At 35.5% G+C, this 25568-nt stretch overlaps 1 protein-coding gene across 1 annotated transcript in view; it reads left to right on the plus strand.

The window, feature by feature from the left end:
* Agbl1 (AGBL carboxypeptidase 1) overlaps positions 1 to 25568 on the plus strand; it is an 835836-nt gene that overhangs the window by 457790 nt on the left and 352478 nt on the right. The window lies entirely within an intron of this gene.

Raw genomic sequence — 25568 nt, forward strand, 5'->3', positions numbered from 1 at the left:
TTGTGTTGAATAATGTCACACTATCTGGTAACTTTATTTTTTGTCTTCTCTATGGCACAGGGAATTGGTGACAAGAAGCTTTATTTTAACAACTTGGTTTATAATTATTAACTCTGTGAATTTTCATTCTGCCACTTATAAAATAAAGACAGTAAAAGTACTGTTTCTTTCACAAAAATTATGCGAGGAATACAATGATCCTGAACACAAAAACCTTAAGAAAATATGAAGGGATGAGTACACCCAAGGCTTTAGTCAACTACCATCTCTCTGCATGAACATTCTTTGACAAATGGATAGTTATCCACTGAACCTAATTTTATGCTATGTGGACTCCAGTGGTATGAGCCGCTGTATAGTCACACTACAATAAAGAGGAAGTTAAGGAGGGAAACCAAGAGGGACCATTCCACGTCAGGATAACATAACTGCTTGTAGGGCATCAAGAAGAGATTTAAGTTGCAAAGCTGTCCAAATGCAAAATAAAGTCTAGCCTTTGTTTCAAAATTATGAAGAAAAACAAGAATATGATGATACCAAGTTCTTGTAAATCTTTTATTATTCTGAGTATCACAATTACACAAATTACACAAAGTAGATTCATCTCTAAGGCTAATGATGACATTAAAAGAGAAATTAAAACCTACCAATCTGAATAGGAGTAGTGGCTCATGGGTTTAATCTTAGTACTAGAAGGCTGAAGTTGAAAGATACTGAGTTGAAGACCAGCTTGGGCTACACAGTGAGACCCACGCTCAAACAAAAAACAAATCAAAAGTAAATAAAACAACCAACAAGCTGGGCAGTGGTGGGGCACGACTTTAATCCCAGCACTCGGGAGGCAGAGGCAAGCGAATCTCTGTGAGTTCGTGGCCAGCCTGGTCTACAGAGTGAGTTACAGGAAAGGCACAAAGCTACACAGAGAAACCCTGTCTCAAAAAACAAAAACAAAAACAAAAACAAAAACCCAACCAAACAAACAAAAGTCAAAATGAAACAAAATGAACCAATTCTCAAACAAACAAACAAACAAACAAAACAACATAAAAGAAGCAAACAAATATTCACCAAATTAACCTCACCTGGAAATATTTTCCTTGTGTTTTTCTTTAACTAGAGCCATTGACATATACTTCTGCTGATTTTTTTCCCTAAGACATTTATAGCAGAACCAAGAACATTTCCTCAGAAATCTATTAGTTCTAAGTCTTAACCATGTCAACAGTGGCAGACTACCAGAAGCCAAATGAATTGTATTACTTAGGAAATATGAGGACGTTCACCTGGGAAGCTCATGCCGAACTGTGAAGAATGATCTCATATACATAATGCAGGTGGATATAAAATGTATTATTCAATTTTATGGAGAGTCAGTATGGATTTTATCATGTCTTTACCTAGAAAAGGTAACAATATTCATGGACAATTCTTTACATAAAGTGAGAAGAAACAGAACCTTAAGGTTCTTCAATACAAAGAGAACATCACATTGAACAGAGGCTGTGTGCACATCTGTTCTACTTCTCCTTTGCTGTGTTAAAATACCTCAACCAAAGCAATTTCAGGGACACAGGGTTTTCATATCTCACAGTTTGAGATACAGTATTTCATGATAAGAAGTCAAGGCAGCAGAAGTTTATAGTCACATTACATTAATAGTCAGGAAGCAGTGAGAAGATAAATAACTTGTAATTAGCTTATGGCAATTTTATACAGTCCAGGATCCTAGCCTAGAGAATGGTCCCACTCACAGTGGGTCAGTCTCCTCACCTCAATTAATTGAATCAAGAGAATTCCCTACAAGAATGGAGGAATGCTCAAAAGCCCACATTCCAGCTGATTCTGTACCTCATCAAGTTGACAATTGAGATTAACCATCTAAATGACCAATTACAGAGTGTGTTCTTATGTTCTGTATACCAGTTTTATTGTATGATTATGTTATTTATGTTATGTTATATTAGTTAATTAACGCAACAAATATTTTGAGCTCAGTTTTGTGTCAAGTAAAGCAAACGATATGATCAGGGAGAGATAGGCAAACCACAGCTTCTGCCTCTGAGAGCAAGTTCAGTAGTGTTTGATGGCAATGAAATTAAAATATTAGTCCTTCTGTGCACTGATAGACACCTTTCAGAGTCATTATTTTAGTTTGGTCAGTTGCCCAAGTCTCAGTTTTCTCCCTTGTAAAATGATAAAATCAGAGCTCATAAGAAATTTATAAAACTGATTTTTTTGATGCTCTGGAGTTCTTCAAAATTTATTCATGGGCTATTAAGCAATGTATGTAAGGAGAAAAGTGGGTAATGTTCAGCTTCTTCCCTCACTTTTTGTTCTTAACAGCCTTGCTTTGCAGTTCCTGATTAATATGTATCTCTTTCCACCATTGGTACTTTAAATCTAATCTATAAATAATGAATTTGATTTTGGTGTTTATCCTAAAATAGGTTTTGTATGTGTGCAAATGGATCTTTTCAGAATTGAGAGGGCTCATTTACTTTGTCATGAGGAGATGGAGACCTTGGAAAGACCTTCTATGCAAGACATGTTTATAGTCCTCTCATTTGCCAGAAGTCACAGCCTGAGAGTGTATTTACATATCAAATAGAGCAACTCAATCAGAGGAATTTTGTCCTTTAATATTAGTGTCAAAATGACAAACACATTTCATACTCACTCAAAATATTTATTCATCTTTATTAATCAACCATATTGGGACGTCTAGTTGTATTACTAAAAACAGGTCAGTGAATACATTCTGCAAAACACAAATATAAAAAAGGATAACATTAACAAAAGTTGTAATTTTCAACCTCTGGAACTTGGCCAAATACAGTTGGAGAAATTTCAGTCTTGAAAACTCCTAGATTTTTGTGCAGGAACTCCCCAAATATGACTTGCTTAATGGGGTTTCTTTAACCATTTTTAAATTTATTCATCAATATACATACAACTCAGGGATAGGCATGGCAGCAACATGTTTGGTCTCAGTACGGCTGAGGCAGGAGTATGGAAGGCTTAAGACTACATGAGCTAAATAGTGAGGTCGCATGTCAAAGCAAAGCAGAACAAAATGAAACAAAAATAAAAGAGCAACTTAAAAATGTCAGCAAGTAATGGGAGAGACAAAGTCCTAACTAGATATCTCTTGCCTCCAAATGAAACCTCCAGTTCTGGAAATGGGTTACACCTAATTGAGTTTCCGGCCAAAGTATTCCATTGGGAACCCCCAAACAACCCATGCTAATGCAAAAGCTATTGTTTGCTCTCCACAAACTGATGGTAAGGCTTGATTGCTGGAGACAACACCTATACAATGCATTGAACATGGACAAGTCAACTTGATGCCTAAATAAGCCTTCATCCCTTCAGATTAATGTTCATGGTACTGGAGGGTACTCTGCACTCTGCCAAAACACCCACCTCACTACAAATCATGCAATTTACAGTGGTAACCTGCCTGCAATATATGTGAGTGCAACAGTGGCACAAAACTTGTGGAGTAACCATCCACTATCTGGTTGGATTTACAGCTACTCATGAGATGGAACCCATGGCTGACATTGCTTGAATCTGGGTGGCCAAGAATCTGGGACTAGATGTGACATTTCAGAAAACCAAATACTGTTCTGCTACAGGAACAAAGCAAAAAAAAAAAAAAAAAAAAAAAAAAAAAGACTCCTAAGGGCATTCTGTTATATTCATAGATCAGAGTCTTGCTTAGCCACTATAGAGAAGTTTCCTACTGCAGTATATGGGAACAAATACAGAGACTCATAATTGGACAATGTGCAGAGTGTTAGAGACCTCGAAACACTTACTAAAGGAGATATCTCCATCAAATTATCCCCTCTGGGCTCAGGGAACTCTTCTGGAGAAGAGATGGAATGATTATAAGAGCCAATGGGGGGTAAAAGACACCAAGGAAACAAGGGCTTCTATACAAAACAGGACTGAGGCACATATTAACTTCCAGAGACTCTGAAAGCATGCAAAGGGCCTGCATAGAGAGAAGCCTAACTGGGGTCCCATACTGAAGGGGGAAGTGGATACAAGCACGGACTCCTAACCCCCAAGCTATCTCCAATTGATAATTACTCGCAACAGAAAAATTACTTTTCTCTAATGGAGTCTCACTGAGTATACAAACCACACTTAAATGCAGGCCATCTACTCCATGCCAAGCAGTGGATGGCTGTCATAAAATGAACTCACTGGTATTTTGGGGGGATTTTTGTCTCACAATGTTTTACAAGTTTTTTTTTTTTTTTTAGACCTTATAGGTCGTTTGCTTATATAGTATGGTTTCCAATTTTGTATTCGGTGTATACAAATCTGTGTGTCTTTGTATCTCTGTGTGTTTCTTATGCTCTTTCTTTAGCTTTTTGTTATTATTTATTTTGTCTGATTCTGGTTTGTTTGTTTTTATTGTTATTGTTTAAGATATCTGCTTGTTTCCTAATAAGAATGAGAAAGGGTGTAGCTTTGTTTGGGTGGGGAGGTGGGAAAGGATGTAACTTTGGTTGGGGGAGGGGACACCGTAATGAGAGTATAGTGTATAAAAATCTATTTTAAATTAAAAAAAAAATGTCAGGATAAGGACAGTCACACATATTGTCTCTCTTCCACATACTCGCATATAATCAGAGCTAGAGATAAAAAGATGGAGCAGCAGGCCGGGCATACGCCACAAGAGCTGGATGTGAGAACAAAAAAAAAGACTAATATATTGCATATATATAATCTGGGATTATGGAAAAATACGTGTATGTGAAGAGAAGAATTCAGAGAAACCAGAGAATAGAAAAAAAATCCCCAAATATGTGAAAACTTACCACAACTTTGTCCTCAAAAGACACCTGTAAACCAATCACAAAAAAAGAGAAGTCGCAGGGGTTTAAGATGTTGGAGGGCAACCTTTACTCACATTATTACCTAGTCACCATGTTGAGAAGATACAGACAAATAGAAATTTAAATATACATCTTAAAAAACTCATCAAAGACACTGCAGTGCATACTGCAATAAAGATAAGGAGATTCTTCAGATTAATATAGGGAAGTGGTAAAACTCTAAAATGATATAAAGAAAAAGAAAATAGGATACAGACAAGCTACAAACAAAGTAAAATACATGATGTTCATTTTCTACTAGAAGCTGTAAAGATTATGAAAATGAAGACTATGAGCTTTAGTCATGTGAGTCTTTTTCAGGAGACATTGCAACCAATAGAAATTGACTCAGAGAACCCCACAGATAGAGTATGTTCAAACAATTAAAGAAAGCTTTGTTCAAAAGTTCCTGTTAAAAGTAGTAGCAATGACTTTGCTATAGGTAATTTGTTAGAGATTTGGCAACAAAAAGAAAAGAAATGAGAAAAGGAAAATGGGAAATTTTATGGTTGAAAGTAATATAATCAAGCAAAAAAAATAAGTTGATAGAATTACCATCAGATTTGATATTCTAAGAGAATGAATCAATAAATGTGACATATTCAAAATTATCCAGTTCAAAGAACAGAGGAGAGTGATACAAAAAAGTAAGCAGACTTTGAGATGTGGAGGCTAGCATCAAGCATAGCACAATACACATGCAAGGAGAGACTTACACGAAAATAATTATCATGATAAGTAGATGAAGAATAAAGGTAAATGATAAAGGAAATATTCTTTAAGAAATAGAAATAAACGAAAACATAATAGTGTATAATAAATAGCAGAAGAAAAGGTATAACTCTGAAAATAAATAACAGTAAACACGAATAGACAAAACATTTCATCCAAGAGGCAAAGGTTCTAAGGCTCAATTAAAAATTCTCAATTATATGCTGTTTGTAAGAGATTAAATACTTCCAAAAGGATGAAAGTGAAGTAGGGAAGAGATTTATCAGGCAAGAAACCCCTATACCAGGGGCCAATGATTACACTGAGAGAAGTGTTTGCTAGTCCAGTACAAGAACCTTAGTTCAAATTGCCAGAACCCAAGTAAAACCAGGCACGATAGTGTGCCTGTGTAATCCCACATGTCCAGAGGGAGATGGGAGGGAGAACCAGGAGAATTCCTGGAAGACTGATGGCCAACTGACCTGACTGATATATGCAGTGGTGAACAACAAAGAGACCATGTCTCAAGCAATGTGGAAAGTGGGGAGTGACTGACACTTAAGGTTGTCTTCTGATACTCATATGCACATACATATACACACATCATACAGACACAGACATGCGTGTGTATGTGTGTGTGTGTGTGTGTGTGTGTGTGTGTGTGAGAGAGAGAGAGAGAGAGAGAGAGAGAGAGAGAGAGAGAGATATTAAAAAGTGACAAGTAAAAAGAAATCCATGTATCCTAGCTTGAATTATTTAAAGGGTCAAGAAAAATGACGATACCTCAGCCAGAACTATAAGGAAAAGAATGAAAATACAAATTAATAGTCATGAATGAAAAGAGGATACTTCTCTACAGAACTTAATTTTTTTAAGATTTTTTTTGTTACTAACCATAAGTCAAATGGATAAATTGCAGGACATAAACTGTGAAATTTGGGTTAAAGAGACAGAAAATCTAAGTATATTTTAAGAAAATAAATTGAATTAGAAATCAAAAAGAGCCCACAAAACCTTGACCCAAATAACTTTGTTGGTGAGTTCTTGCCAACTCTCAAGAAATGGGTAATATTCAGGGGAAACAATCATTGAGAAAATAGAGGAGGAATGCTTGTTAACCCTTTAAGAAGCCTGAAGTATCCTGATGCTAAAGCCATTAAAAAGATATTACAAGGAGAGACAATGACAGCTCAATGATTCTTGGAAACATCTATGCAAAACTATTTTCCAAAGTATTTGCAAGTCAGTCCAGCCGCATGTCCATCATTCTTCACTGTGACAAAGTGGGGATTTATCTCATGGAGGCAAAATTAAATATTTAGAGGTAAAATACTACCATATATTTCTTTCAGACAAACAAATAACAAAGACTGCATCATCTAAAATGTGCTGAAAAAAGCCAGGCAGTTGTGGCGCATGCCTTTAATCCCAGCACTCGGGAGGCAGAGCCAGGCGGATCTCTGTGAGTTCGAGGCTAGCCTGGGCTACCAAGTGAGTCCCAGGAAAGGCGCAAAGGTACTCAGAGAAACCCTGTCTCGAAAAACCAAAAGAAAAAAAATGTGCTGAAAAAGCATTTGACAAAGACACTCATTTAAAATCAAACCTCATAACTGGTAACCAAGGGGAAATTTAAGACTGGGGATCCACATGGTAGAAAGAACCAATGGTAGCAGGCTATCCTCTGACTTCCCTGGGCACTGTGGCACCCTTGCCCACATGAAAATAAAGAAGGGAGTTTTAACAGTATCAAATAATATTGTATTTAATAGTAAAACATACATATTTCCCTCACAAAAGTGAAACAAGTGGGAACGTTTACTCTCACCACTTCTGTTCAAGACAGTGTTAGATATTCTAGCAAGCACAACACGAGCAAAGAATTAAAGAGAATCATTTACAAAAGAAGCAGCACTTTTATGAACTGATGATTTTGGTATTTTTATGTATAAAATTCTAGGAAATCATCAGGCGTAAACTACAGAAACAAGTATGCAAAATTAGCAGTGGAGCAAGATATGCAATCAATATAAAATTTGGTGCAATATCTCTATATGGACAAGAAATAATCTGGACACAAAATTCAGAAATAAAATCCATTTGCAACAGTTTCAAAATCAAAGTAATTAGTAGTAGGCTTAATAGAGAAAAGTTAATGTGTTTGAGCTGCTAAAAACAGTGATAGGAATTGAAGGAGGGCAAAATAAATGGGAGCTACACCAAATTAATGTACTGAAAGATACTATATTTATAGTATATATTTTATATATACTATATATGGAATTTTCTCCATATTTTCTGTAGATTCAACACAATTTCTATCGAAATCTCAGCAGGATTTTGTATTGATATTGACAAGCCAGTCTTAAACACAAGAGAGCTAGAAAAGCCAAAGCAATTTTGAAAGAGAATAATCTTAGTGGATTATTTATATGATTTCAAAACTTAAGAGAAACCTGCAGAGTTCAAGAAAATGTCATCTTGACATGCTGATCAAAGCTTCCCACTTATGACTGCATTTTGCCTGAGAAACTTTTACATGAAGTTAAGTACATTGGTATATAAAATTGGTATGCCAACCAAACACTTACTGAAATTAATTTATAGAGAAAATTTATTTTGAAATAGTTAATTGGTATATACATAATTTTGGATTAATTAAATATGATTATAAAAGTTCATACTAATGAGATAGATGTGCTTGTATTATGATTATCATATGATTACATAATTTCCTCCTTTTTCTCCTTCCAACCCCTCCCATATACCTCTCCTTGTCTTATTTCAAATTAATGACCTCTTTTTTATTATCTGTTGCTATGTTCATATATTTTGTACATATATAGTCCTAAATACAAACTGTTCAGTTTGTATGTTTTCAGGGCAGGGTATTTTTTAGTAGATAACCAATTGGTATACTCTTAACTGAGGAAGACTATCACTCTTATTCTTAGAATTCCTTATTTGTCTGTAGTTCTTTGTGTAGGGTTGAGGCCTTGTGGTCCCCCTGTCGCCCCAAATACACTTTGGTATTATTTTGATGTCATCCTTGTTCAATTCATGTATAGGCAGTCATATTGGTGAGTCTTTATGGTTGTAGCTTCTGACATTACTAGGAGACATATGCCCATAGCTAACTCCTTGATCTTCTGACTCTTGCTATCTTTCCACCCCATCTCCTGAAATGTTTCCTGAGCTTAGGTGCATGAGGTTTGTTTTAATTAAGAAATTTTATTATTCACTTTACATACCAATCACAGATCCCCTCTTCCATCCTCCCAACCTTCCAACCTTCCCCCCACCCCATTCCCATATACAAGGAGGTAAGCCTTCCCATGAGGAGTCAGCAGAGCATGGTACATTCAGTAGAGGCAGGTCCAAGCCACTCCCCCTGCCTCAAGGCTGAGCAAGGTGTCCCACCATAGGTAGTGGGCTCCAAAAAGCCAGCTCATACACCTGGGATAGATCCTGATCCTACTGACAGAGGGCCCCTTAAGCAGATCAAGCTATACAACTATCTCGCTTATATAGAAGGCCTAGTCCAGTCCTGTGGAGGCTCCACAAGTATTGGTCTAAATTTCATGAGTTTCCACTAGTTTGGTTTGGTTGTCTCTGTAGGTTTTCCCATCATGATCTTGATGCCCCTTGCTCGCTCGCTCTCTCTTTCTCTGTTTTGTAGATGTATCCACTGGGACAAGGCTTCACAGCTCTGCATTTTGGTTGGCTCTAACTTTTTGTAACAGTCTCCTGATGCAAAGAGAAGATTCATTCATGAGCATGAGAGCTATACTTATTTGGGGGGTATGAGAACAAATATTTAGAGTAATTGGGACTATGCTCATTTACTAAAGAGGTGGTTACAGGTTTCTCATTCAAGATCTATGATTTCACTAGCTTTGGGTAGCTGGATAGGTTTCCAGTACCAGGCATCATTTCTGTCTTATAGAGGAGCCCTTAAGTCCAGTTAAGGAGCTGTTGGTTATTGCCAAGGTATATGTCCCACCATTGCACACTCAGGGCAATTATTCCCTTAGGGTGGTCACTGTTGTAGTGCATAAGCATAATAGCTGGGTGGGACTATTATTTGCTTCCTTCCTTTGGAAGCCTGTATAGAGTCTTCTGCTTCCATGAAAGCTAGTCCACAAGGAGAGACATTCAGGTCAATTCTAGCTGAGGGGCCTGTGGACCCTGTGTCTGAAGTAGATGTTATTTTCAGCAATACCTTCCACCTCAGGGGACAACAAAGGGCAACACTAACAGCCTATAACGTTTTAGGAGTCTCTCAGCAACCCTGACCAACAACTCAAAAGAGGGCTTCTCATGCCTGATATCAGGGTTTTGTTAGATGGTGTTTGGGAATTAGGAAGAGTGGAGTATTGTCAGCCGAGATGAGAAAAATTCATTTAAACTGTACATCTACAGATTCATGTGAATTATAGCTTTTGTTGTTTTTAGGTAGATAGTTGATAGAACAATTCCTTAAGATTTTTCAGACATTTTACTGTTTTTTTTTTTTTTACCCTCCCATCTCCTTGTTCTGTATTTATCTCCCTGCTTCTCCGTAAGTGGAGACTTCATCATATTCATGATCAGATTGCTTGTGTCCTGCAATTTTCCTCTCTATTGCTCCCCTACTCTCACTACCCTGGCAATGGTCCCCTTTTACTTTGCTGGTTTCTCAGTTACTACGGGATGTATATTCACATATGAAGATTTGGAAGGAGGAGCCTCTGATGAGAGAGAATATGTGACATTTGTCTTTTGGGATCTGGGTTACCTTACTCAATACGATCTTTTCTAGTCCCACCCTTTAACCTGGGGAGTTCATGGTTTCATTTTTCTTTATAGCTGAATAGTGTTCCATACTGTGTATGTACCACGCTTTCATTATCCATTCATCAGTTGTAGGATATTTGTTATTTTCATTTTCTAGCTATTCTGAGTAGAAAAAGCAGTGAACATGGCTAAGCAAGGATCTATAGAGTAGAACGTTTTGTATTTTAGGTGGGCATGTACTAAGGAGTGGTAAAGCTGGGACATATGGTAGATTTATTTTAGTTCTTTGAGAAATCTCCACACTGATTTCCATAGTGGCTACACCTGTTCCTAATCCACCAACAGTGAACAAGGATGCCTTTTCCCCCACAATCCTTCCAGCATTTGTTATAGATTGTTTTGCTGAATTGTGCCATTCTGACTTGGGTAAAATGAAATCTCGAGTTGTCTTGATTAAATTTTCCTAATTGTTAGGAATATGGAAAATTTTCTGAAATATTTCTTTTTAACAACATTTTATTAAGAATTTTTTTTATTCATTTCACATACCAACCACAGATCCCCCTCTCATCCCCCCTCCCACTCCCTTCAAGCTTGAAATATTTTTACACAATATTTTTTTTTTTGAGAACTCTCTGTTCAGATCCCAGGCCCATGGTTTCAATTGCTCATTGTTTTACTCTTGGTGTTTTTGAGTTATTTATATATTCTGGATATTAATCCTCTATCAGATGTATATCTGGCAAACATTATCTCCAATTCCCATTTGATCGTTTCCCTATCTGTGTAGTAGCTTTTTTAGCTTTTATAAAATTCCACTTCTCAATTGTTGGTCTTAATTTTGGGGTAAACGAGGTCCTACTCAGAAAGTGCTTTACCTATATCATATAGGATACTGCCTATTATTTCTTCTAGAGTTGCCAGTGTTTCAAGCTTCCCATTTACATCTTTGGTCCACTTGGAGTTAATTTTTGTGTATAGTGATAGGTATGGGTGTCATTCTAGTCTTCTGCATATGGACATCCAGATTTCCCAGAACTATTTGTTGAAGATGCTTTCTTTGTTCTAGCTTACGTTTTTGAATTCTTTGTTAAATATTAAGTGGCTGAAGTTATGTGTATTCATGTTTGGGTCTTTGATTTTGTTTCATTTATCTGCATGTCTGTCTTTGTGGCACTACTATATTCTTTTTGTTATTATAGTCCTGTCATATATCTTAAGGTCTGAAATGAAAATCCTTACAGTATTATTCTTTTTGTTTAGAATTGTTTTGGCTAACTTGGGTCTTTGGTGGTTCCTTATGATTTTTAGGACTGTATATTTCTGTGAAGAGTAATGGAAAGTTTGATTGGAATTGCATTGAATCTTTAAAAAACTTTTGGTAAAATGGTCATTTTCACAATATTAATTCTACTAATCCACAGCATGGGATGTCTTTCCATTTTCTAGTTCCTTTCTCTCTTTTTTCACAGATTTTTTGTTTTTACTGTAGAAGTCTTGCAGGCATTGTGTTGATTTTTGTTGGTGCTGTGTGTGTTCTCAGTGGTACTTTGTGTATTAATAATTATTGCTTCATATTTCTTTCCAAGGTCTCTCTACCATGATTATTCCTCCTTCAGCCTTAAATATTGCTTCGTTCATTTTTTTAGGTTTTGTTGGTTGGATAGAAAATATTTTTATGCATTTATATCTTGAACATTTTTTTCTGTCTCCTTCAATTATGACAGATAATTTTGCTGGTTACATTAGGCTTGGCTGGGCATCATGGTCTTTTAGGACTTAGAATGAATGCATTGTTCCAGACTTGTTTGGCTTCCAAAGTTTTCAATTGAGAAGTCAGCTGTTATTTTGATAGGTTTTCCTTATATGTAATTTGAGATTTTATTTTCACAGCTTTCAATATGCTTTCTTTATTACCTATACTTAGTGCTTAAGTACAATGTGCTGTGGTGATTTTTCCCCCTGGTACTATCTATTTTGCTGTTCTCTTTTTGTATCTGTGTCAGCGTGCTTTCATATTCTTCTATGATTTTGTTGAAGATCTGACCTGTGCCATTGACTTGGAATTTTTTTTCATTGTCTATGCTCATAATTTGAAGGTTGCTTTTCATAGTGTCCCACACTTCTTGTATGTACCTTTCCTGGGTTTCATTAACATTTTTTATATTCCTTGCTTATTTGGTCTAGATTCTATATTTTATCTTGGAGTCCTGATATTCTATCTCCTGCCAGATTCATTCTACTTTGAAGGCCTTCCTTTGAAGTTTCTAGTTGAGTTACTGGTGATTTTCCCAATTTTATCTTCACTTAAACTCGAATCTTCCTCAATATTTTTATCTTCTTACTGAATTTCATTCTCAAGTCCTAAATTGTCTTTATAATTTCCATTAGCCATATGTTTGTGCTTTCTTGGGCATCACTCAGGTATTTGTTCTCCTTAATTTCATTGAACTGTTTCTTTATGTTGTCTTTAAACTCCTTGACTTCATTAATCATGGTTATGAATCCATTAAATTATTTTCATTCTATACTTCATCAAGGTAATTCTCATTGACAAATATTTCATAGGACTAGGACTAGTAGTTTTTGGAGAGAAGATACTAGCTGGAACTTTCATATGTGTAGTGCTTTGAAGAAGAATGGCCCCCATGGGCTCATACATTTGAATGCTTAGTCCCCTTGATGTGGAAATGTTTGGGGAGGATTAGAAGACATGGACTTGCTGGAATGGGTGTGACCTTGTTGGAGGAGGTTTGTTACTGGGGTCTCTCTCTCTCTCTCTCTCTCTCTCTCTCTCTCTCTCTCTCTCTCTCTCTCTCTCTCTCTCTCGTCTCTGGGTCAGGAAGGAAAGCTCTCAGCTATTGCTGTAGTGCCATGCCTGTCTGCTTCCTGCAAGATGATAATGGACTGATCTTCTGAAACTTAAAAATAAGAGTGGCCTTGGTCATGATATCTCTTCACAGCAATCAAACAGTACTACCACAATATTATTTGTATTTTTGCAATGAGATCTTAGCGTGGTCTTATTTTATTAGTTCTATGTCTGATATGGACAGAGCAAGTTGGTCTAGAAGAAAGGATGTATGACCAGGTGGGTTTTGAGGTTAAAAATGTTCCAGGATTAAAGTCAGATAGACAAAGGGAGTTGTGATGGTGTACAGTATGTGCCTCCTCTTCCAAGACTGGAGTATGGGGGTAGATATGTTTTTGGATGTTTTGTGAGAAGGGCCTGTGGGTTGGGGGGTGGTTTCTAAGATCCTGGAATAAGCTTTGAGGTTGGTTGTGGCATAGGCAGGGTAGCCAGTATAGGTCAGGACGCTGGAAGTGAGAACCAACTAGATCTGGCAGGTTAGGCAGAAAGCAATGGGAAGGGTGAGGGTGACTCACCAGAGTAGACCCTGAGGAAGGACGTGAGAGGCCTGACTGGGTAGAGAGGTTTGATGAGCACAAGAGGGACCTATATGTGTTATCTGATAGGGAGGGTTTGAGTTAGACCCTGAAGAAAGATGTGGCAGATCCTCCTGGATAGAGGTTGGATTTAATGTTATTTTACAGATTATTGGAAATTCTGCCTTAATCCCAAGTAATAATTCACTTAATGAGTTTTAATGATACTTTAAGTCAGCAACTCAAAGGACAATTTTTACAATTTTACAATACAATACAAACCAAAGATATACTTACATGTATGATATTTACTTATGTGCTTAAGAATGACAGTAGAAAACTATTATAAGTCTGTTTTTTGTTATTAAAAAATTCCTTTCAATAAAAGTAGAAAACGATATGTACAGTAACAACAGTATAATTCATAACATATATTAGCTTCAAATCTGAGCAAATGTGTTTGTTGGAATGGTGTGCATGCATAGGAAAATGTGCCTATGTTGTGTGCACAGAACCAAGGCTATATTGAAGTTGCTTGATCCTTCATGAGTGAGACTGACAGAAATGTCTCAGATTCATTGTAAATTTGATTTTTTAATCACTTTTGGTTGTTTCATGCTCAGAAACTTTTTAATGTTGCCAGTTTTGACCCCCATATTCATATATACCTGTGACATAGATATCAGCCAGAATGGAAATAACAAAAATACACCCACGACTAACTTTTTGAGAAAGATATCAAGACAGTTCAGTTGGAAAAAGAGTAGCCTACTCAGTAAATAACAGGGGGACAAATGATTTACTACATGGAAAAAGAAAAATTTAGACCCTTGAGACACAGCATATACAATATTTAACTTATATTAGACCACAAGATTAAATATAAAAGTACATTATGAACATTTTAAACATGCAATCTATTAGGAAATTTTTGTATTGTTTGGTCAATCATAACCAACTTCAATAGCACTCCTAAAGTCAGGACCATAAATTGTAGCTAAATTGGACTTTACCAAATTTAAAGTGTTTTTTTTTCTCTTCAAAAGACACTATCAAGAAAGTAGAAAGACAAATTTTAGACTGAGAAATGTTTTAGAATCACCAATGTGACAAATAACTTGTAGCTAGAATACATAAGGAACTTTTAAAAGTTATAATCAGAAGAGAAACAACTCATAACCTTAAGTGGGGGAAAATGTGATTAAACATTTCACCAAAGAGAATGGATGCTTATGTGACCAATAGGAATGATATTTATTACACATATTTATTAGATAATTAAAAGGTTAAAATCATAGTAAGATAGCAGTATACAATGAATAGAATGGCCACGGTATAACAGACTGTGGTTATCATGTATTTAACAGGGATATTTAGACAATAGACTCAATATATACCATTGATGAAAATGTAAAATAATATGGACACTTTGGAAACATTAGCAGATTCTCATTAGCTAAACAACAAAATAACAGAAAATAATAAACACTGTTGGTTGATAATTCTCAAAAATATTGGTCTCAATTCCACAATAAAAATACATTGGCTAACAGATTGAATGAGAAAACAGGATTCATCTTTTTTTCTGCATCCAAGAAACACACCTTACCATCAAGGACAGATATTACCTTAGGGTTAAAGGATGGAAAAAGATATTCCCAGCAAGTGGAGCCAAGAAGCGTGAAGGTGTAACTATTTTAATATTTGGCAAAATAGACTAGACTTCAAAACAGAACTACCTAATAGACATAAAGAAGAACATTACATACCATTTGAGGAAAATTCAACCAAGGGGATATTATAATTCTAAACATTTATGCACCAAAACAAGAACACCCAAATTCATACAAGCACTACTAAAGCTATAATCACATATTGACCCTCACAGAGGGATAGTGGATGACTTCAATACCCTGCTCCTGTCAATAGACAAGTCATCCAGACAAAAAACAAATAGAGAAATGTTGGAGTTAAAAAACATCAAAAATCAAATGGCCCTAGAAGACATTTACAGAATATTTTATCTGGGCCGGGCAGTGGTGGTGCATGCCTTTAATCCCAGCACTTGAAAGGCAGAGCCAGGTGGATCTCTGTGAGTTCAAGGCCAGCCTGGGCTACAGAGTAAGTTCCAGGAAAGGCGCAAACCTACACAGAGAAACCCTGTCTCAAAAAACCCAACAACAACAACAACAACAACAAAGAATATTTTATCCAGATACAAAGGAATATAGTTTCATCTCAGAAGCTCTTGGAACTTTCTCCAAAATTACCCACATATTACAACACAGAGCAACGGAAGAAGAAGAGGGAGGTAAAACAGGAGTTGGTATGTAAAAGGAAAGAAAAAAATTCTTTAAATAAAAAATAAAAATTACAATATGTATAAATTAAAAAAAAAAACAAAGCAAGTCTAAACAGATAAAAGAAAATTTAAATACCAACCAGAATCCTATCTGACAAATATAGATGAATTATGGATATTAACAACAATAGAAATGGTTGAAAATATGCAAACTTACACTTTTAACCAATAATTTCATTCCTTCTCTGTCCAAGTGAAGTGAAAAGATATAGATCCAAATAAACACTTGTACATGAATGTTGATAATAAATAGTACACATGATCCCAAACTGGAAACTCTTTATGTATGTTCAGTACTAAATGTAACAGGTATGGTATATTTCTACAATGAAAACTAATCCAGTTTTGAAAATATCCAAGTATTAACATAAGCAACAGAAGTGAACTTTGAAAATATCCACCTAAATGAAAGAAGTCAGAAAGAAAAATACTTTGATTAATTTATATAAAATTTCTGAAAGAAATAAAACTGTGTTGAAAAGGTGTCTCAGAAATTGCTCAAGGCAGTGTTTGGACACAAATGAGAAGCAATAAAATTGTTGAAGATATGAGCTCTAAAACTGAATTGTGGCAATTATTACTAACTGCATATTTTCTAAAAAAGTTTTAGGCTATTATGCATACCTTTGTGAAGTTGATGTATATTTTCAGAACCAAATATCTATTGATTGTGCACCAGCAGCTAAGCAGAATGCTAGATATTTGTGTAACACAGATGTGTTGGGCATGGGTTCCTTCTTTTAACAAATTATAGAAAGGCAGGCAGATGATCAAAAATTTAAAATAAAGACTAAGTATAAGAATAGAAGTATTAATTGTGGGTTAACACAGCAAGAAAGAACTGACTGATTCCCCTTGGCTAAAGGACTGATTAGAAGATGCTGCCTGACATCTGTAGACACATTTTTTGAGTTATAAATCTATGATCAGTGTTAGGAACTTAAGTGAAGGAAAACGTCTCATGAGAAAACTTTTAGTTCAACTGTGACTTCAAGGAAACTTGTAAGCAGTAGAAGGCACAAATTCTGCAATCTTTAAAAGTTGAGTCTTAAAGAACCTCCATTTCCAGGAGTGAATGATAGAGCACTGTGTTAAGATGAACTGAAGTCAGGCCTTATGCACATTTGCTAAGCAAGCATTCATTTTTAGTGACATTTTCAGTCATTAACCTTCTTCATAGATTTCCAATTCTAAGTAGTAATGGATATAAGAATGTTCCTTACTCCTCCCACAGTGCCAAGCTTGTGCCAAGCACAACTGTAATACTCTACATGCATTTATATATTAATACACTTAATATTTTGAACTATACTTTACACTACCCTAGTGTGCGTCATTAGATAATGTTTTAAAAATGTTTTGTTGAGTCAATGAGTATTTATACTCACATCCAGTTTCACATACAAGGAAAAAATACAGAAATAAATTGCATTGTTACAGATTGATTAGTTAATAAGAACTAGGATTTGGAATAGAACATTTAAATCTCTGGTCCCTGAGATCCTGTATTTAAAGGGTTTGCTGTGTTGGAGAAAAAAAGAACAGTGAGTCAAATGACTCTGGAGCTTAGAATTCAAGAGATGTTTAAAGCAAGAATAAATTCTGATTTAGAGCATGGAAAGCAATGGATTGCCTAAGTTAAAGAAGGGACATATATCATGTAAAGAGAGGCTTTAAATATTTATTAATCCTGGAAGCCTGGAGTTGGGCAATGTTATTTCCCTCTTTCAAATTTCATTAGCAGGAAACTATGTTCTGAACAGTGTAATGGTAAACATAAACACACGGTTCTAAGTGATATAGAAATGTATTATATAGAAATGATAGGATAAAAAGGTAGATTATTGAATCTACTCTAAAAAAAGAGAGATACAGAAATGATATGGTAAAAGGGTAGATTATTGAATCTACTCTGAAAAAAATACAAATATGATAGGATAAAAGGGTAGATTATTGAATCTACTCTGAAATGAAAAAAACAGGAATATAGATAGAAGATAGAAAAGGTAGATTATTGAATCTACTTTTTTGAAGCAACTACTAGGTTTTTTTTCCTTTTATTTTATTTTACAATACAATTCAGTTCTACATATCAGCCATGGATTCCCTTGTTCTCCCCCCTCCTGCCCTCCTCCCCTTCCCCCCAAGTGTACAATGGAAAAAAAAAGCATCTTCAACAAATGGTGCTGGCATAACTGCATATCAATGTGTAGAAGGCTGCAAATAGATCCATATCTGTCATCGTACACAAAACTTAAGTCCAAGTGGATCAAGGACCTCAACATAAATCCAGCTACTCTGAACCTGCTAGAAGAGAAAGTAGGAAGTAGTCTTGAATGCATTGGCATAGGAGGTCACTTTCTAAATATAACACCAGTAGCACAGACACTGAGAGAAGCAACTACTACTTTTAAATATTTTACATTGGATTGGATTTTTGTATATTGTATAGAAATTTTGTATATTGATACAAAGTTGAAATTTAATTTTGTTAAAACATCCTGTCACACTGTATATATAGTTCTACTCTTGTTCAAGTTATTGTACCTATACAGCTCATTGAGCAATGTAATGCAATTTTCTAGTCCTTGAAAGTTATTGTTACTAACTAATTAAGCTATAGAGAGATGAAAGTTGGTAGTTAGTCATTACAGTCAAGCTTGTAAGTCATGTTAGGTATGTTTTCAAGGTCAAACAGATATATTTTAGGTAGACATGTCATCTTCAAATACTTCAGAGAGCTGTAGAATATGGCATTTAAGATGTTTTAATAACATAGATTCTTATTTTTTTAATGACTATGAGATATGTTTGCTCCTGGCAGCACTAATCTACTTCAGAGGAAATGATGGGCATCAAAGAAACTCCATATTGGGTTTACTTTCTTTGTGATAAAAATTAACCCCCGGGCAAGAAAATGCCCTTGCATTAACAACTGACAGTATACTGTCCAAAATGGACAAATAAGATACAAAAGAAAGGACTGCCAAACTTTGCCAAGACAAGGTCGGAAGGCCCTTCAGAAAATCCTGCTTCACAGATAAATCTGTCAGATATGCTAGGCCTGTAGGCTGAAGATGGATGCTCCAATGTTGCAGATGAACCTTGGGTGACTTTCCAGGAAGTCAGCTCTTTCTGTCATTTCTCACATTTTTAGAAGTTGCTTGCCTGCATGTCATGTGTACTTAGGTAATTATATTTTCTTCTTAGGTCTCTGAGGGAATTGAAGATTAGATACTTATAGTTTTCCTCATTAACAAATTCAGAAAAGAAACTCACTAAAATGGGTAAAGTGTATAAGTTTGAAAGACATCAAAATATAGTTCTTGGTTGGTAATACAAGTTAGGACAGCAAGTGAATTAGGTACACTTTGGACTCACCAAAATAGAATAAATAATGGAGTATTTTCTTTGAATTTGTCAAATGTTTATTGGCTGGACATTGTTAATGTAATTCTTGACTGTACATATTGTATATACTTAGTATATATAGTTTTTCTATATTAGTTATAACCTTTTATTATTTTAGACAAAAAATGGGAAATGTGGTGATATGATATATACCCTAATAAAATTTATCTGAAGATCAGAGGACAGAACAAGCCACTAGATTAAACATAGAAGTCAGGCAGTGGTAGCACATACCTTTAATCCCAGAACTTGTGATTTCATGCCTTTGCTCCCAGTATTTAGGAGGCACACGTGCCTTTTATCCAAGCACTAAGAAGGAAATAATATGGCTGGATGGAGAAAGGTATACAAGGTGTGAGGAGACAGAAACTCAAGGCTTTTCAGGCTGAAGAGTCCTAGAGGTAAGACGTGACTGTGGCTTTTTCCTTTGTCTCTCTGATATTTCAGCATTTACCTCAATATCTGGCTCTGGGATTTTTTTTTATTAAAAAAGACCATTTAGATTTCATGTAACATCTAAGTGTCCTACTACTACATTCTTGCCACATTAGTAGCCCAAAGGGAAGAATACATTTGGAGTTTGTAAAGTTGATCACAGGGTTCCACCTAGAAATAAGCTCTGACACACATCCTATCTGTAGAAGTCTGAATACACCTTTGAGGGTTCCTTCTTTGAATTTTGAAACTGAGATTGGTTTGGAAAGAGTAATTAGAAATCAAATGAATTAAATTATAGCTTGGGTTTCTAAAATGTGCCTTAAAACAAAAATGATTGAGTCCAAATCAACATGTCGCCCTCATCTAAGGTTTCATCTGGCTCTACTCTTTCTGGCCAGGTGTGATTCATTGTCTATGAAAAGATTCTGGGCTAGTTTCTATAATGCTCTCAGGTCTGGGTTGATCTAATAAGGGGTGGCTAACTCTCTCAATTAGTAGTGGATGTTCCTAAGAGTCAGAGAGGCAGGGAAGTTCATGTAAGTCATAAATCAACTACCTACCAAACTGGACTTTTCTTTGCACTTGTCTATCTGGCTCTACCCTACCTGCTTTTCATCCTTGGGCTGTGATGTCTCAAATTTCATGTTCAGGTGGGTTCTGAGGTTAAAATCCTCAGTCTATGTTCTTAAAAACTACTATTGGAAGTATAAGAAGATGCAGAGAAGGAAGTTTTTCAAAAAGTAGGTTTCTAATGCTAAAATCTAATAATTTGATATGTGGGTTGCCTATACACGTGGGGCCATAGTACATCTTATTCAAATCTCCTTATACCTCTGTGGGATAATAATGCTCCACTTGAGATTTTGAGATCATCTGTTTCCTGTTCATATTAGCAATATAAACAACTTCCAGTTTAGAATAGCCATCATTGCCTTTTCTCCCAGACACAGATGTATTTATGCAAGATAAAAAGAAAAATGAAGAGACTGAAAGAAAATTTACTATAAATGTCACAATTTTGAGTCAAATTTTTAATGAATGGATAAGCTACAGCTGTGGAAATGTAAGCAGGATGATTCCCCATTTCACCTTATAAATCCTCCATCCCAAGGCTTCAGTGGAGGGATCACAGTTCGTTAAGGTCCCCAAGAAACATGATGTTCATTTGAATGTTTTGTCATCTCTACAAATGTATATTAGCTAACAAAACTGGCCTCCCTTAGTGTCAGATCCTGGAACCACAGTTCCAGGAAATCTAGAGGTTGCTATACAGAATGAATACAAAAATGCTGTGGCTAAAATACCATTTTCAAACTATTGAAAGTAAAAAATAAAAAAACAAAGTACCAAAAGAAACCAGGAGATAGGACTCTACCTTACTTTTTTCTAAGAATACACACACACACACACACACACACACACACACACACACACACACACACACACACCTGACCTTTTCAGAAATCTTTCAAACAAAAAGATAGAGGAATAAAATATGTAATGTGTTCATCCTCAAACCCACTAGACTAGAATTCTTTACCTTATAAAATTATGCTTTAAAAGTGAAGGCAAAATAATGTCACTCTCCCATAAACAGACATTGAAGAAATTTGTCCTTGTTTCAAAGTGTTACGAAGAACTTTAGAGAGAGAGAAAATATTATAGCCCATAAACTGGGGCTATATAAAGACAGAAAGAGGACTGAGGACGGAATAAATAGGTGACAGGAAAATGAAACCTTTTAATTCTTCATTAATTTAGCAGATGACAATTATTAAAAAAATAATAACAGCAATGCGTTTGATAATCAGAATTTACACACATGCTTACATATAAGTGAAAAGAATGACAGGGATGACACAAAGGAGAAGAAAGGAGGAATATTTAGAAACGTTGCTACCACTTTTGAATTGCCAGTCTACTATTTGTTAGTGTGTTTGTATCAGTTGTAGGTGAATATTGCACACTCAAAGACAGCCTAAAACTAAGTGAAAAATATATGCTATACTAAGAGAGGTGAAGAAATGAATGATATAAAATGTTTGCTTTAACTTGCTGACACTAATGAAAATAAAGCAGTAGCTAGTAATATTAATTTCAGGCAAAGGAAACTTCAAAGGAAGGGAGGTTGTCATGGATAAAGAATGGCAATACAGTAATGTTAAATGAATACATTTTCTCAGAACAAGTAACAGTTAATAGTGTGCATGTGCTTAATCACATAAAATATAAGAGGGGAATGAAGCAAAGTGCATGAGATTTGCAAAGAGAAGATGCATCTGCCGTTACAGCTGCAGGTTGCACAACTTCTCTATCAGCAGACAGATAAAGCAGGAAAAAATAAGTACCATCAATCAACAGATGTAATTGATTTTTATAGAGAATTTATCCAAAACCACAAAATAGACATAGTTTTTAAGCACACATGAACCATTCACTAATACAGACCACTTTGCATGCTATAAAACACATTTTAGCTCATTCGGTAATAAGAAATGCATGCCAGGCACTATAAACTTAGCCAACTACCCATGTCTTGGAAGGCCATGGAACCTAGAGGAGAACCTACTAATGCCACTTTCCAATCTAGTATAAATCTCTAAGTCCTTTCTAAATATATATCTTTATACTCACAGATGAATGTGGCTCTCATTTCTCATCACAGAAGCTTCCTTTTGCAGCAGAGTTCATTATAGAAAACAACAGCTATTCAAAATGCAGACATAAACTGCCTGTGGGAATACATTTACAACACAACCACCACACTGAAGCTCATGGAACATCAGGGAAGAGGAGATGGAAATATTGTAAGAGTCAGAGCACCAGAACAACAGCTGTGCAATAATATCTTTTATAAAAGGAAGAAAGAAAAAAAATACCACGTGGAGGGGGCTAGTAGGGGAAGGAGGTGGATCTGAAAGGAGTTGAGGGTAGAGGATGAATGTGACCAAGATACATTGCATGAAGGGCTCTAGAGATGTCTTAGTGGTTAAGAACATTGGCTGCTCGTGTAGAGGATCTGAGTTGGGTTCCCAGCACCCACAATATAGTTTACAACTCTCTGTAACTGAGGTCAAAGAGGACCCTCCATTTTGGTCCCAAGGGCACTGGATGTATGTGGTATATAGACATACATGTGACAAAACACCCATGTATACAAAATAATAAAATAAATTTTTTAAAAAGAAACATTATACGACTCAACAAATTAATATAAATATTATTTTTAAAAAGGATCAAGGTCACAATATGTTCTCCTAGACACAACAAAATTAATATATCCATCAATGGGAAGATAACTATAAAATTCCAAACACAGGGGAGAATAACAACAGTCTTCTAAATAACAGATACAGTGGAGGAAAAATTTCCAAAGATATTAGAAAATGTTTGAACTAGATGAAGCTGAAACTTCTAAAAGTCTGTAGCATGGTAAAATCTATACCTAGATGAAGGCATATGCACTGGAGACACACACACACATACACACACACACACACACACACACACACACACACACATATATATATATATATATATATATATATATATATATATGAAGAAAGTCCTAAAATCAACCATCTAACTAAACATCTTAGGAAGTTAAAAAGTAAAAGGGAAAATTAAATGCAAACAAAGTATAAAGTAGGGAACTCATTTAAATCAGGAAAGATAAATCATATTTATACATTTATTAGATACAACTTTAATTTGTATAAAAAATCAGAACATAAATTAGAAAAACTGAGAACAGGAAATCAAAAGAGGAAAAGAGGAAGTCAATGAAACCGAAAGATCAGTCTTGGACAAGTACACAAAACTGTTGAGTTTTTATCAAGGCTAAGTAGAATGCAAGCCAGAGGACAAATTACTGACATCAGAAATGGACGATGGCACATCGTTAGAAGTTCTGTGCACATTAAATGAAGAAGAAAGGAATACTGTGAAAATGTTTTTATTCATAAATTTGATCATCCAGATGAAATGAACCAATTCCTTGAAAAACACAAACTAACAAAGTTCACTGAGTCTGAATAGATCATCTGAACATGGCTATATTTGAAAGATTTTTTTTTTTTTTTTTTTTTTTTTTTTTTTTTTTTGGTTTTCCGAGACAGGGTTTCTCTTGTGTAGCTTTGCGCCTTTCCTGGATCTCACTTGGTAGCCCAGGCTGGCCTCGAACTCACAGAGATCCGCCTGCCTCTGCCTCCCGAGTGCTGGGATTAAAGGCGTGCGCCACCACCGCCCGGCAAGATTTTTAAGTGATAATAAAAAATTCATAATCTACTCAAACCACAAGAATCAGACCCAGATGGGTTCATTAGTGAATTTTGCAAAAACAGTTCATGGAGAAATTGTACCAGTTTTGATAATCACTTTCTGAAAATCAACACTGGGAGAATGCTTCCCAATTAATTCTATGAGGTCACGTAGAGGTATAAGAAAAGAAAAAATAGATCAATATCTCTCATAAACAAAAATTTAAATTCTGGAAGAAAATGTTAGAAAATCAAATATAATAGTACATATGATTACACACCATAACCAAGTAATATTTTTCATAAGGGTCCATAGCTAGTTCATCATTAGAAAATTAATTTGTATAAATCATCATATCAAAATACTTAAGAAGGAAAATCACATGAACATCTAATAGATTCAAATAAAGTATTTGACAAAACCCAATATCCTTTCCTCCATACCAATAGAGTCCCTGTTCTCAACTTGACAGAGAATATTTAAAAAAATCTGTATAGCTGACATGCATTTTTAATGTTCAGAAACAGAAAGTTTCCTTACTATTTAAGATAAGTAGCCCAGCAAGAATGTTCCTTCTCACCACTTCACTTCAGCATCATGCTGAAATTTTTAGGAATACAAGAGGACCAGGAATACAAATAAAAGCATGCTGATCTAATAAGTGTTGTTAGTAATATAGAAACAGAAAAGGGTAATGTACAAAATTCTCTTGCTTTCCTATAAGTTAACATTAAGCAAATGGATTTGAGATTTAAAAACCCATTTACTAAACCAGGCAGTGGTGGTATACAACTTAAGTTCCAGCACTCCAGAAGCAGAGTCATGTGGATCTATATGTTTGAGTCCATCCTGGTCTACAGAGCAAGTTCCAGGACAGCAAGGGCTACATTGGGAAACCCTGTCTCAAAATACTAATAATAATCCCAGGAAGCTGGTATAGAAGAAATGCTATGAGCTTGAAGCCAGTGTGGTCTACATCTTGAGTCAGACCAGCCTGGTATACAGAGTAAGATTCTTTCTCAATACACACACACACACACACACACACACACACACACACACACACACACACACACACACACCCTAGTACCACTTATATTATTACCACATATAATTAAATACTTGGATATCAGTCTAACAAAACAGCATTTATAAGTTCCATACAAACAGAACTGTGGTGATATTTTATTTGTGCACTCCAATAAAGCTTTTCTGAGGATCAGAGGAAAAAGCCAGCTACTGTATTAAGCATAGAGATTAGGCAGTGGTAGCACATGCCCTTAATCCTAGCATTTGTGAGGCAAATTCATCCAGATCTCTGTGAGTTCAAGGCC

Source organism: Peromyscus maniculatus, chromosome 1 (assembly GCF_049852395.1).
Source record: "Peromyscus maniculatus bairdii isolate BWxNUB_F1_BW_parent chromosome 1, HU_Pman_BW_mat_3.1, whole genome shotgun sequence".
Taxonomy (NCBI): domain Eukaryota; kingdom Metazoa; phylum Chordata; class Mammalia; order Rodentia; family Cricetidae; genus Peromyscus; species Peromyscus maniculatus.